Here is a 13,910-nt window from a genome sequence, read left to right as displayed (position 1 = left end):
ATTGAATTATCTACCACACTATCTCTAAGAAAACCTTTTTGAATATTTATAAACTCATTGAGCAAGGGAAAGGTTAATTATATTGGAATCAGGTGACATCTGTTGCTCAGTGGATGGAGCTTCCTCTGAGCCTATGTACTGAAGTTGAGCTATGGTTGTAAATAATATTATAAAAGGAATAATGACAAGGGTAGGGTAAAATAACGTATGGGTGAGATGAAATGGCTAAAACACTATGGAGCACATTTACTAATCTTTCCTTCATTGCAGGGCAGCAAACAAATTTGCTGCGCTGTGTTGTGTGAAATGGAGTGAGCGGAAAAGTTCAAAATTTACAAATATATAGAGCATTTCTGCTCTCTCCTTGCGCTGGTGCACTGTGTGCTGCCTTGCGCCAACGCAGCTACCCTTGCAATATGTCACATCGTCCTCTGTAACACACGTCTTTATTCTTCGGCATGCAACTGTTTACTGAATGCACTACATCATAAATTTTACTGACCACACCCAGATACCTCCAAACTGATTAAGCAACTTTATAAGGAGTCTGCCAAGGACCACAAGGATCCTACTGCACATGTTCACAAGACACTATATCTCCCCCTTTGTTAAAAAGAAAGTACGGACAACATATATACATTAGAGTTCCTCAATGAGTTGTCGAGGTGTTCGCATCAATCTTCCAGATTGAGTCATATGAGGTGAAGGAGTTGCACTGTCATCTGGCATTGTAGGCTCAGATACTTCACTTCGGCACTCAGGTGGACTCATTATGCCTCGAACTCATGAACATCGAGACAGATGCTTGTAATATGAAGAGTCTCTCACAAAGGACTTTCCAGGATGTTGAGCGGTCGCCATATGTCCTTTACATGTCACGACTCCGAATGGATCAGCATCAAACAGAGCCTCAGTCTTGCACTTTCATTTTTGTTTGACTAGGACCAGGTCTCTTTTTCCAAAAACCATGTCCCGAGCACATCTGTGCCTATCTGCAAAATTCTTCATTTTGCTTTTGTGAGAAGTGTACATGACACAAATCTCATCAGTGTCCATTACTCAGTTTGTGGACCATTGTGGTAGCTTTGCTCCAATGGCTCTCTCACACAGCAAGGTTGCAGGGTTTTCACTTTTTGTAGAATGGGGAGCTGCCCGATAGGCACAAAGGGCTGGACATAAGGCTGACTTGAGATAGATCCCTTCTAGTGCAGCACGCTGAACCATTTTCTTCAGGGTTCCCATAAATCATTCAACGCCATTTGCCTGTGGCAAGAGAGGTGTGCTTTTCTGATGCTTGACATTCAAACAACTAAGGAAGTCCTTACACTATCTACTAGTGGGCCATTGTCAGATTTAAGAATGGAGGGAACACCCCATGCTGCGAAAATATAATCCGGCCTCTCAATGAATTTGTCATGGGTGGTCGATGATAAATCTTCCACTACGGAAAAATGTGAGTACTCATCAATAACTACCATCAGATGATGTTCATTGTTTAAGGGTCCAAAGAAATCAACTGCAATTTTGTCCCATGCTTTGTTAGGAAGGTCAAACATGTTTAGTGGATGCGGTGTTATCTTGGGAGATAAGCAGTTCCAGAGATGACATGCTTTCAGTTCCTTCTCAGTTCCTTCTCGACTGTTCATCAAGGCGAGGAAACCACATTTGGGGCCAGATGTACGACCAGTTTTTGCATGCGTAAACGGGTTTGCGGCCCGTTTGTGCATGCAAAAACCTACATGGGCAATGTACTAACACTATTTTGCGACTCGCAAAAAATTGCGACTTGCAAAATAGTGTTTTGCGACTTGCTATTAGGACAGGGCGTTCCCTTCCTAATAGCGACTCACAAGCCATGTATGAATGTTTTGCAACCGCAATTGCGTTTGCAAAACACTCACAATTTACTGCCCTCTTCAAGAGGGTGGTAACGCAGTCACAAATAGGAAGAGATCTCCAGGGGACACCTTACCCTTTGCGAATGCAGAGGATTTTTTGTTAGGGGCAGGCAGTGGTCCCAGGGACCACTACCTGCCCTTGAAAAATGAAATAAAAATGTTTCATTTTTTTTTTTAAATGCCTCCCGTTTTCCTTTAAGAAAAACGGGCTGCATTTAAAAAAAACTGCTTTATTGAAAAGCAGTCCCAGACATGGAGGTCTGTTGAGCCCAGCAGGCCACCATCCTTGGGAGGGCCAGCCATTCCCAATGGGGTCGCATTTTGCGACCCCATTGTGAATAGCTAACAATGTCTCGGACACTGTTGTACATTGGCTTTTGTGAGTCGCAAATTGCGAGTCGCAATTTTTGGAAATTTGCGAGTCGCAAAAGCCAATGGTCGTACATCTGGCCCTTATTCTCCTAAAGCTTTCTTGGTGGTTACAATGCCACGATGCCCTTCGTGTGCCACTTCAATGACTTGTTGCCTCAAGCTCTCAAGTATGACAATTCTCAAAACTCTTAGTACAATACCTTTTTGAGTGACGGAAAGTACTTGCTGCACATTTTTGAATTTGTAATATTAAACATCATCTGTGGGATGTCGAGTAAGATTTCTCCATGATTGCATTGCAATGATATCCTTGAGTGTTGGCATGTCTCTGTCTGTGTTGGAAAGAGCTAGACTTTTCTATGAAATTGATATACTCTTCAGCTGCCTTAGACGTTGCACTGTTATGCGATCACGGCACTCATGAGAAATGTTCTACGGGATTTTGATTCTTCCCCGGCTTATGCACCATAGTGTAATCATACTCTTGTAATCGCCATCTCCACCTCTCGATGTGAGGGAGCATCTTGGCTTTTGGACTTCCGAAAATGGGGAGCAACGCCTTGTGTTTATGACAAGGGTGAAATGCTTTCCGTACAGAAACACATGAAAATGTTCACAAGCCCAGATTACAGCCAGGCCCTCTTATTCTGGCTGAGAAGAGGCACGTTCAGTCTGAGATAGACTTCTGCTAGCATAGGCCACAATGTGTCCCTGAGCATTTGGATATTTTTAGAAATGGAGGTTTATAGTTGGCAATGGTTTGCACCTTTGTCCAAGTAGGGGCCCTTGCTTCTAGTCAGGGTAAGGGAGTTACGCCCTTAGACAAACCCTGCTCACCCCCTTGGTAGCTTGGCATGAGCGGACATGCTTATCTCAGAGGCAGTGTGTAAAGCATTTGTGCACACATACAGTAACACAGTGAAAAAACTACAAATGGATACCACACCAGTTTCGGAAAATTGGAAATTTTTATCTAAACGAAACAAGACCAAAATGCCAAATATCCACCATACATATCTCAAGATATCATCAAAAATAGGTTATTCAGAAAAATAAAGCTTGTAGCAACAAATAGCTCCATCTGGGTCTATTACGACATCGTGACAAATGAGAATTCCAAAGTTTGGCACCGACTGTGAGGTGAGCGGCATCAGGCATGGAGTCAAACGGACCCCAAAGAACAGTACCTTGACAAACGATGAAAACAAAGATGGTGCACGGCATCAGGAAGGTGATGCTTCGTTGACGCCGGGTGGCGTCGTTTCCTCATGCCCACGGGGAGGTGAGTCTTCAGTTCCTTACTGTTGCCAGAGAGGTGATGTCATGGTGGCGTTGAGGTGATGGTTCCTCAGGACGATGCTGGGTCGATGGAGTTGGGAGGTCACCCACATCAGGTATCAGCTCCGCAGTGATGAAGCACCGGCATCAGTGAGGTCGGGGTTGTGGTGTGAGGTCGAGGCCGAGCGTTGCGAGCATCATGAGCGGTGCCCTCAGCTCCAGTGCAGGCAGCGGACTTGGTGACGGCGTCAGAGTAAATATGGTGCGGCGTCGACAGGCGTAATGGCTACGGTGCAAGTCGGGCGGTGCTTCGTGCACTTCACAAGCGGTGCCCACGGCTCCATTGCAGGTCGCAGCATCGCTCGCTGGCGTCGGTGTTGCTATTTCCCTCTGTGGCATCTGAAACAGCAGTTGCAGGGGCAGGAGGACAGAGGAAATGAGGAAATGAAGTCTTTGTGTCCCTGAGATTTCAGAACAGGATGCAAGCTCTACACCAAGCCCTTGGAGATCTTCTTCAAGCAGAGTTCAGTCCTCTCCTTGGCAGAAACAGCCCCTGCAGGCCAACCCCACACAGCACAGGGACAGTACTTCTCCTTCAGCTTTCTCAGCTTTTCTCCTTGGCAGAGGTTCCTCTTGAGTCCAGAAGTATTCTAAAGTTCTGGGGTCTGTTCCCCAATTTTATACCACATTTTCCTTTGTTCTCTTGTTGCATAGAGTCTCTTAGCTCAGTCCAAACCAGTTCTGTCCTCTCTGGTCGAGCTTCCTGGCAGGAGGTGGAGACAGCATTGTGTAAGGCAGACCAGGCCTATTCAGGTACAAGGAAATCTCCTCCCACTGATCTAAATGCAGCCCAGGTCTATTCAGCCCAGCCCTGACTCATCCAGGAAAGCAGGACACACCTCAACCCCCACCCCCCCACCGTGGCTGTCTACAGTGAATGCCCATCCCCAGCCCCTGTCACTCAAAAACCAGACAATCAATACACAACCCAGCAGAGGCACATAGGATGGCTAAGCAAGAAAATGCCCTCTTTGTGGCATTTTCAAACACACAATTTAAAAACCATCTTTAATCAGAGATGTGTTAGTAAATTCCACGTTCAGAGAGCCTAAACTCCATTTCTTTATCTTGTCCAATGGAAAGTAATACTTGTAAGATGTTACAAATAAACTCCCATGTTACCCTATGGGACAGTTAGCCTTGCAATAGTGAAAAACTAAATACACAGTATTTCACTATCACAACATGTCACACACCCATGACATATACTACCTTTCACATACACTGCACCCTGCCCATGGGGGTATCTGGGACCTACCTTAGGAGTGACTAACATGTATAAAAAAAAGGGAAGGTTAGGGCCTGGCAAGTGGGTGTACTTGCCAGGTCGACATGACAGTTAAAAACTGTGCGCAGACACTGCAGTAGCAGGTCTTAGACACCTTTGAAAGGCTGCTTGTGTGGGTGGCAGAATCAGTGCTGCAGGCCCAATAGCAGCATTTGATTTACAGGCCCAGGACACACACAGTGCTCTGTACTAGGGTATTAGCAGTAATTCAAATAAGCTATTCATGGAAAACTAATCCATAAACACAATTTACACAGAGAGCATATGCTCTTTAGCACGGATTAGAAGTGGTAAAGTGCCCAGAGTCCTATAACCAACAAAAACAGGGTAAAAGAAATAGGAGGCCAAGAAGCAAAAAAGTCTGGGGATAAACCCACTGAAAAAGCCAAGTTTCACAGATATCCATTGTGTTGAACAAGGATTGCGCCCAACACCACCGGGATTGCTTCTACTATGATCTCAGTATGTAATGTTGGATCAAAATAAGCCATTTTGTTTGCATTTTCAATCGCGTTTGATTTTCTTGAAACTTTGGTCACATTCAGAGGACAACTGGGAGGGAATATTCTTCTTTGTCAAATCTATTGACAGGGAACTTACCATGGCAAAGTCATGAATGTCTATAGAGCAATAGCTGGCCATGCTAAGAATGATTGCAGCATGGTTGTATCTTGCGGGGGACAAGTGGATGACAATGCTTGTTCTATTTCAGGGTCAGGAGTCATTCCCCCATCAGAGAAAATATGCCAAAATAATTTGAGTCTGGTTTTATTAAACTCAGTTTTCTGCATTTAAAGTGAGACCTGCATCAGCAAGAAGACGGCATACTTGTGTAAGAGCTTTGTCATGCTCCTTTTGGGTGACCCCAACACTAGTATATCATCACTGTAGTTAAAAGCGTGTGTGATTGGTTCAATTACTCAGCAAATGACACCCTGAAAGATTTCTGCAGCTGATAACACACCAAAGCTGAGTCTTTTGTATCTGAACAAACCAACACAAGTTGAAAAAGTAATAATGTAAATACAGTTTTCTTCCAGCTCAATTGATGGTATCTTTGGTTCAAATCAAGACGGGAGAAGACTTTGGCGCCATTCAGCTGTGTAATCATGTCCGCAATGTGTAGACCTGGATTTCTTTCTCTCTGTTGGCGTTGCTCATATCAACACAAATGCGCACTGCACCTCCACTGTCATTTTTTGGCACTACCACTATGGGGGAAACCTATAGAGTCAGACCTGTTAAGCACACGATGATGTCATGGTTTATTATTGTTTCTAGTTCTTTCTAAACCGCCTCCTGTAAATGAAAAGCAATCTGATGGTGTTGCTGAGTAACAGGACGAATGTCCTCATTAATGTGAAGTTGCACCTTCATTGTATTGAGTTTCCCTAGGCCATGAAACAACAACAGGATTTGACTTACAATTTCAGAATGTGCATTGAGGCTTTAGTTGATGGATATCAGTCACATGTCAGCAGTAGTGCTTAAACTGAGTCGACATGCACTCAACGAAGTACCTAGGAGGACATGAATTGGTGCTTGTACTGTCATATTCTTGTGCCTCATATTCGCTACGAATGACCCTTGATTTTGCAGTGGTGGAGAAGCAGCCCATGTACACACCTTTGTTTTCTGTAGTGCTAGACATCGTAGCTAGGCTGGCATGATGTTGATTGATGCACCACTGTTTGCAAAAAAAGTTTTAGGGCAGCCAATCACCTTTAGCGTGATCTTGGGGCAATGTCCAAATAAATTTGGTCACTTCACATGGCTATCTCTCTTTGACTTGTGTTCTGCTTTGCAAGAAGCCAATCCTACATATGCACGTCGTTCTGCAGTCAACATCACCATTGCACATCCATCTTCTTCACTGTCGCTCGATGATGATTTTCAAGAGCATTCGGAAGATGAATTTGTTGATGCTCTACTTAGTTGATTTTCTACTTGCCTCAAATGACGTTTGGGCTTGTGGGTATGGCTGGACTGCTTCTGGAATTTTCTCTTCTTGTAGTGACACACTTAGTTTCTCTTTTGCTTTGCAGACCGTTATGATATGATTTTCTTTCCCACGGCCTTTGCATATCTGTCCAATGGCAGGACATTTACCTTTGTGTGGAAATAAGAATCCATATCGGAAACACACTTTCTTTTTCTTCTGAGACATCGCCTATGGGCCTCTACTTTGTGTTTCTGCTTACTTTTCATGATCAATGCTGATTCATTCTGAGCTGTTCCTGTTTCCATATCAGCAGCCTCTTAATCTGTATATTCATCAGCTCTTGCAGCCATGAGTACCTTTTCTATACTGAGTGTTTCTCTCAGCATACATCGTCTGAACTAATCTTAGGTAACCATTGATGACTCTGAGATGCATAGCTTCTTCGTCATTGAATTCACTGAACTTGCAGTGTTTGATGAGGGTATCAAGTCTGTGGACAAACTCATCCATCGTTTCACCATCTTTCTGTCTTGCCTGGTTGAAAATGTACGTTTCATAGTCGACATTCAACACTGGATTGAACTTTACTCCCAACGTTTCTTAGATTTGACGGTACGATCAGCTTATGACATTTTCTTTATCACTTCTTTCACTCTATGACCTGCAAGGTTCTTTAAGTATTTGATGATCTTTTTGTCATCCCTTTCTTCTAGAGCATCCATGAAGTCATTGAACGTTTTGATCCATGCAGTCCATTTGGTGCCAATATTCAGGTTTTTGGTGGTATTGAAGGGTAGTGGTGTTTCAGGACTGCCGCTACTCTGTATTTGACGCTGCTTTCTGCAGTGATTGAAAGTTTCACTATTCACACTGGCTTTTTGTCAGATTGGGTGCCACCAGCTACTTTTGATGCCCCGGCCTCCACCCAGGGCCTGATCCGAGATCAGGTGGCACTTCCTTCCTTCATGCTGGCAAGTGCACTTGTACTCTCTCTCTGTACCTGGTTGTCACTGTCTTTAGTGCTTTCTTACCTGGCTGTAGCTGCCTTTAGCACTTCTTCGTACGTGGTTGTTGCTGCCTTTAGCGTTTCTGCTTTGTTTGGACAATGGCTCTGTGTTTCGCTGGGGTGCAGTATCTCTTCATTCTGCCTTACCAGTAAGCTTCTGGTGGGCTTTGTGACTGTGCTCCTCTGTTGGACCTTACCTTTTTCTAGGGCTTGTAAGAGCTAGAGAGGCGCATTGACTCCACACATGCCAACCGTAGACTGCTTCCTGTGGTGCACGGGGCACGCACAACCAGTTTGCTGGACCTTTGCAAACTCTCAAGGAGTGCAGTCTTGTTTCTTCAGGGCACGTATCGTATCCTCATCGCCGGTTGTGTCCTCCTCAGCTCTGGAGCATGGAAATAACCACTCCAAACATGGAGCTCTGTAACATGTCTTTATTCTTCGGCATGCAACCATTAACAGAACATATTACGTCATAAACTTTATTGACCACACACAGACACCCTCCAACTGATTAAGTAACTTTGTAAAGAGTCTGCAGAGGACCACAAGGGTTCTACTGCACATGATCACACAATACTATAGTGAAGGGTGTCTGCGTTACAGGTGGGATTGTTTTTGTGCAGGAAGGTACAAGAGGCATTTTCCTCTTTCTACGTGTGCTGCCGAATGCAGCATACATGGAAGAGGGAAATAATGAGGAGAAATTAAGATATTTCTCTTTGTCCCACTCACATGGGAAGGCATAGCATTTTGATGTAGTCCCAGGTTTACAAGCTTTAGTAAATCTGGGAATGTGCCAAAATCCATGGGTGGATACATGGGAGAGCCCATGGTCCACATATGCAACAACTTCTACGTTGAAATGAAATGTAACGCAGCACAACAGTTGTGTTACCTTAAATTTCTTTACAAATCCACACAAGGCTACACATGCCAGGCCTTGTGTGGCTGTATAAATTCCTTTGAGTTGCCCTGCTTTGCCTTGAGTGATGCAAAGGCAACGCAATGGCTCAGTAAATCTAAGCATAGGTCATCTAAACTCATCAACTGGCAAAAAGGTCAGACTCATTTAATCTCATAATTGAATCAGCACCTCATGCTAACTACTGTATGACATTGCCTCACTCAAATACCCTCTGAGATTAAGCTCTGGGGGATGATGAGTTACTTAGAGGCCTTAGACGGACATGAAGAAGCAGATTTTTCGCCACTGAGAAAGTAGGGGAAAGAGGACTTGCATTGAGGTCTAACATGGGAACGATGAAGAAGATATATATGAGTTCTTTAAATATTGACTGAAGGGTGAGGGTGGTGGGACTAGCTGACTTCCAAATGTTTCGGAAATCAGCTGAGATATGTTTCTGAGTGAATGTGACTTTCTTGAGGCCATATATGTGATAAAACCCATAAAGCAAGAGTGTAGACACTGTAAAAGATAACATTTGCTAAAAGAATTACAGCATATATGGGGAGATAAAATGCAACCGAGCTAGGTAATCTAAGTGCATCAAGAGGGGATGGACATGATTCCTATCTCCTAATATGAGGACGCCTTCTGATAACCACTGGAAGATGCTCTTACAACTAAAGATCTTGTGGTATGCGAGCGGGGTAAACAGATTATACCGAAGGCTTGATGGCACATGCACTAATACCAAGTGCCTCAGATGGGCATGGAAAGTGTCCAGTTAAGATGGAGCCCATGGCTTATCGTCAGCTCCCTGCAGGGTGAATGATATCTTTGAGGAAGGAGAATAATAGTTAGGTTCTTCTTACTCACATTCTTGATTTTATCATTGCTTAGTTCATACCATTGTTATTAATGAGGCTGACCACCCTTCAATCAGTTAAATGTAAATAGTGTGAGAGTCACAAAAGGTTCATTGTTTGGTAGAGAGTCCTTTGTTCTTTTTGGCATACTGGCAACATTGTGTCACACTAATCCTTTACAGATGTTTAACAGCACACAGGGAAATTATCCATCCTCAGAGATGCCACAATCTAAGTATTCCTTTAGTACATTTTACAACCCTTGCAGCGCTGGATCCCTAGACTTCCATTGTACAGGGTCCCCAAAGTAGTATTTCAAGCAGTCAACATCTCAAATGCTGCAGACAATTTAAGCATGGCTGCCATGACAGCCCTCCTTGAGCAACTATGTCCCAGAGGCCACCCAGAAGTCATATCATGGCAGCCACTGTCACAAGCAAGAGAAGCACGTGACCGAGCAACTCTTCAAAACATATATATAAATATATAATTTATTTTTTCAAACAGAGGTGATATTCCTTGAACCTATTAAATGGGTTGATTGGAGGACCGGAACATCCACCAAAAAGTGGCAAATGCTGCGTATTTGGAATACCATTGAAAGCAATACACTCACAATATGGTGAACAGTGCATCTGCCACTTTTGGCAAAGCCTAGCATAAGTGTAAGGGACAGTGAAAATCTCCCTTTGGAGTGCACCCTGACAGCTGTGGAAGACATACCAGGAGGATGGACCGAGCCCTGTAGTGCCTATAGGCTGGAAGGTCCTGCTCTGAGTCAAGTCAAAGCAGGTGATAGACAGATTCCTCAATGAAGCTAAGATAATGGGGAGGAATCCAGTCCAGCTAATCCCTGCATAGGCAGAACATAGGCATTGCATTGCAAGTCAGCAGTGTAGAGCTACCAACTCATGCGAGTGAGCTCAGAGTACCAGGTGGGATCCTACATCACTCCTCATGCGACGTAATCTGCTCATGGCTGACCGACATCCACTGAAAGATGCCTCATGCAATTCATGAGGTAATTCAAGGCATAGCCCATATGGGGTGTATCTGAGTGGCTTAGCAAGGGCTGACCTTACACCTGATAACAGGGACTTGCTGACAAATCCGATGATGGATTCAACCCAGATCTGTGACTGGGGGTGAGTGCCTGAAAAGTTTCAGCGCTCCGCCCATCATCTCCTTGTGTTTGCATTGTTCGCCCTAAGTTGGCAGGGTATGCCCAGATGTGGGTCCCTTGCTCACTTTGCCACTGGATTCAAGCTTGACTGGCTGATGAGGGATGATAGCCCGAAACTGGTCCCAGGATGCTTGTTTCCGGTCCATAGAAGACCTAGCTTGGAAGGACAGGCTGGACTGTTCGCTTGAGGCACAGGGTCAAGACTGATTTGTTTATAGCTGGGTCAGAACTTGGCTGACAAAGTGAGCTGGGGGAGAGTGTCTGAAAAGTTTTAGCGCTACGTCCATCATCCCCTTGTGTTTGACTTACTGATGCCTCAACATTTAACATATTTTGGAATGTGTTTTCAGCCCCGAAGGGGTCTCTTGGCACTAGTGACAGAAACAATTGTTACCCCACCCATTGGTACTCATTGTATCACTTTCAGAAGGCTGAAAGAAAAGTGGACTTGTTGGTATACAAACCTGAGAGTATGGGGTCAAGCACAATGCCTTACATTGGATGAATTTGTCCAGTTAGCCAATAGAGTAGGCTACTTCCCCAGACAAGGTGCACTGCACTGAGTATCTACAGCCAGTGTGGGAGCCAGTGAGGAGATGCCACTACCATTGGCGAAAGAGAATCTGTAATATTGCCTTACACGTTTGAGTGTGCGTGGCAGCGTCTTGTGTGATAGATATGTAGGGTGACTATATCTCTTTACCCAGTGAGCGTTAATGTGGTTCAAGTTCTGTGAAACTGTGGCATGTGTACAGTTTTATATCCCCTGCTTTGACAGGGGTACATGTACATACACATACACAATATGGCACACTAGTTACAGTGTAATGTGTTCAGTCAGAGTATGAGACGCAGGTGTGGAACGATGGCCTAAGAATGTTCTTGAATGAAATTGATTTATATCCCTGAAATAGTCATGGCTCACATGTTCAGGAATGTGAAACCTCTACAGGTTATGGCTACTTAGACACTTTGCCAAGGATGGGGCTAGTTAGTTATTGCACAAATCCTGGAAAAAAATCATATATTGAGGTGATTCTTGCATAAATTAAAACTGTTTTTAAAAACTTTTTCTCTTTTTTTCGACTAAGCAACCTGGCCACTATTGCATTCTTCTGCAACCCAAACCATGAATTTACACAGCTAATTGTGTCTGGTGAGACGCTGCTTCCGATTGTGTACCTCAGATTTGATGGCCTCTTAAATGGAAGCACAGTTGGGGTTAGCCTACTGTTGGTTTATAAAAGAAATTGGGTTGTTGATTTAGGGGAATGTGAGTCCTTCTCAAGGAACAGTCACCATTCTTGAATAGGTGAACCACAAACGTCACCTAATTAACCTGTGTTTAACACTCTCTAGGTTGGCACACAAGCAGTCAAGCTTAACTTAGAGGCAAGGTGTAAAGCATTTATGCAGAACACAAACGCAACACAAGAAAAATCCCACACCAATTCAGAGACATAGAGGAACATTTTATAAAATATTTGACACCAAAACGACAACAATCTAATCAGGAGAACCGGACATATACAACATAAAACATATACAATTTTAATGATGTCAGGTAAGTATAGTGCTCAAATACACAAAGCGCCATTCACAGTTATCTGGTTGTGAGAGACCGGGTGAAAGTCACAAGTTTAGGTCGACCGCGATGTAGTGCGGGCCGGATACAGGGGTCAGGTTGGTCTAGCTGAAAAAGTTACATTCTAAAGCCCAGCACTAAGAATTCTGTTCACGGTGGAAGAGCAGGGAGAGCATGATGGACCGTCGTCAAGTAGCACAAAGATCTTGACAGGCATTATAGACGGTTGTTTCTGGAGATTCATGTTGGTGGTCATTGCGGGCTTTTGATGCTATAACACGAAGTGCAGATCTCATGTTGCCGATTGTTGCTTGTGGTCGCTACTGCTTTAAGAGTCAGGGTCCACAGATCTTCACACTGGTGGGAAGTAGAGGCAGCAAATTCTTTATATGAACAGTTGCTAAGAGCCCAAGACTTCAGCATTTCTCCTTTTAGTTTAGGAGGACCCAACTGATTCCTCACCAAGGGTCAAGGACCTGAGAGGCACCTCTTGGGGATCAGAAACACACTTCAGCAGAGGCCAGTAGGGCTCAGGCAGGTCCAGTTGAGAGTCCAGGCAGGTCCAATTGCAGCAAGTCAGCTGGGCACGTCATTCTTATATGCAAAAATGTTAGGCCTGGCAGAAGGTTAATTTTGCCAGGTCGAAGTAGCAGTTTCAAACTGCACACACAGGCTGCAATGGCAGACCTGAGACATATTTAAAAAGCCTATTTAAATGGATGGGACAATAAGTATTAATGGCCCACTAGTAATTTAGCACTAGTAATTTAATTTAATTTGCAGGCTCTTGGTGCATGCAGTACTACTTTACTAGGGACTTACAAATAAATGAATTGTGCCAATTGTGGTGTAAACCAATTGTACCATGTTTAACGGAGAGAGCGCGAGCACTTTAGCACTTGTTAGCAGTCACAAAGTGTGGATAGTCCTAAAGCCAATTAAAACGGGTTCATAACACACTAGTGGAGAAGGCAAAAGGTTTGGGGATGACTACCGGGAGGGTCAGGTTCAATAGCTGAGCACATATTGTCTAAAAAAGGCATTCTTTGTATACAGAGGTAGCAGCTCTATTAAACATATCACAATATTTTCCAGGAAAAAACTCCATTGTTTATAAACTTTTTACTAAGAAAACTGTGGCCAGATTTGCCATCAAGGGTTGAAACTGGCTGAAATTGCGAGCAATTATCAGAACTCTAACATTTTTCAAAAATGAGGGGATGGATTTAACATTCACAGAACTTGATAAAATATGTAACACAGATGTAAAGGAATCTGTGGTAAACAAAAGAAGAGAAGGGTAGAACAAAAGACACTCTAAGATTACACAATAAATATGATTTGATCGAAAAGGAAAAACTCCAAGGCCAAATCGTATAACACCCTTCAACCAAAGACCTCGATTGAGCCACTCAGGAATGACCTTACTGACATCTACTAACAAATACAAAATACAGATCAGTACTTAGAAAGAATAGCCTCATACAACTACTTCAAGGAATTAAAGTCTTTGAGGATAATTAAT

The sequence above is a fragment of the Triturus cristatus genome, chromosome 4_1 (genome assembly GCF_964204655.1).
Source record: "Triturus cristatus chromosome 4_1, aTriCri1.1, whole genome shotgun sequence".
Taxonomy (NCBI): Eukaryota; Metazoa; Chordata; class Amphibia; order Caudata; family Salamandridae; genus Triturus; species Triturus cristatus.
This window is presented reverse-complemented; position numbering follows the sequence as displayed.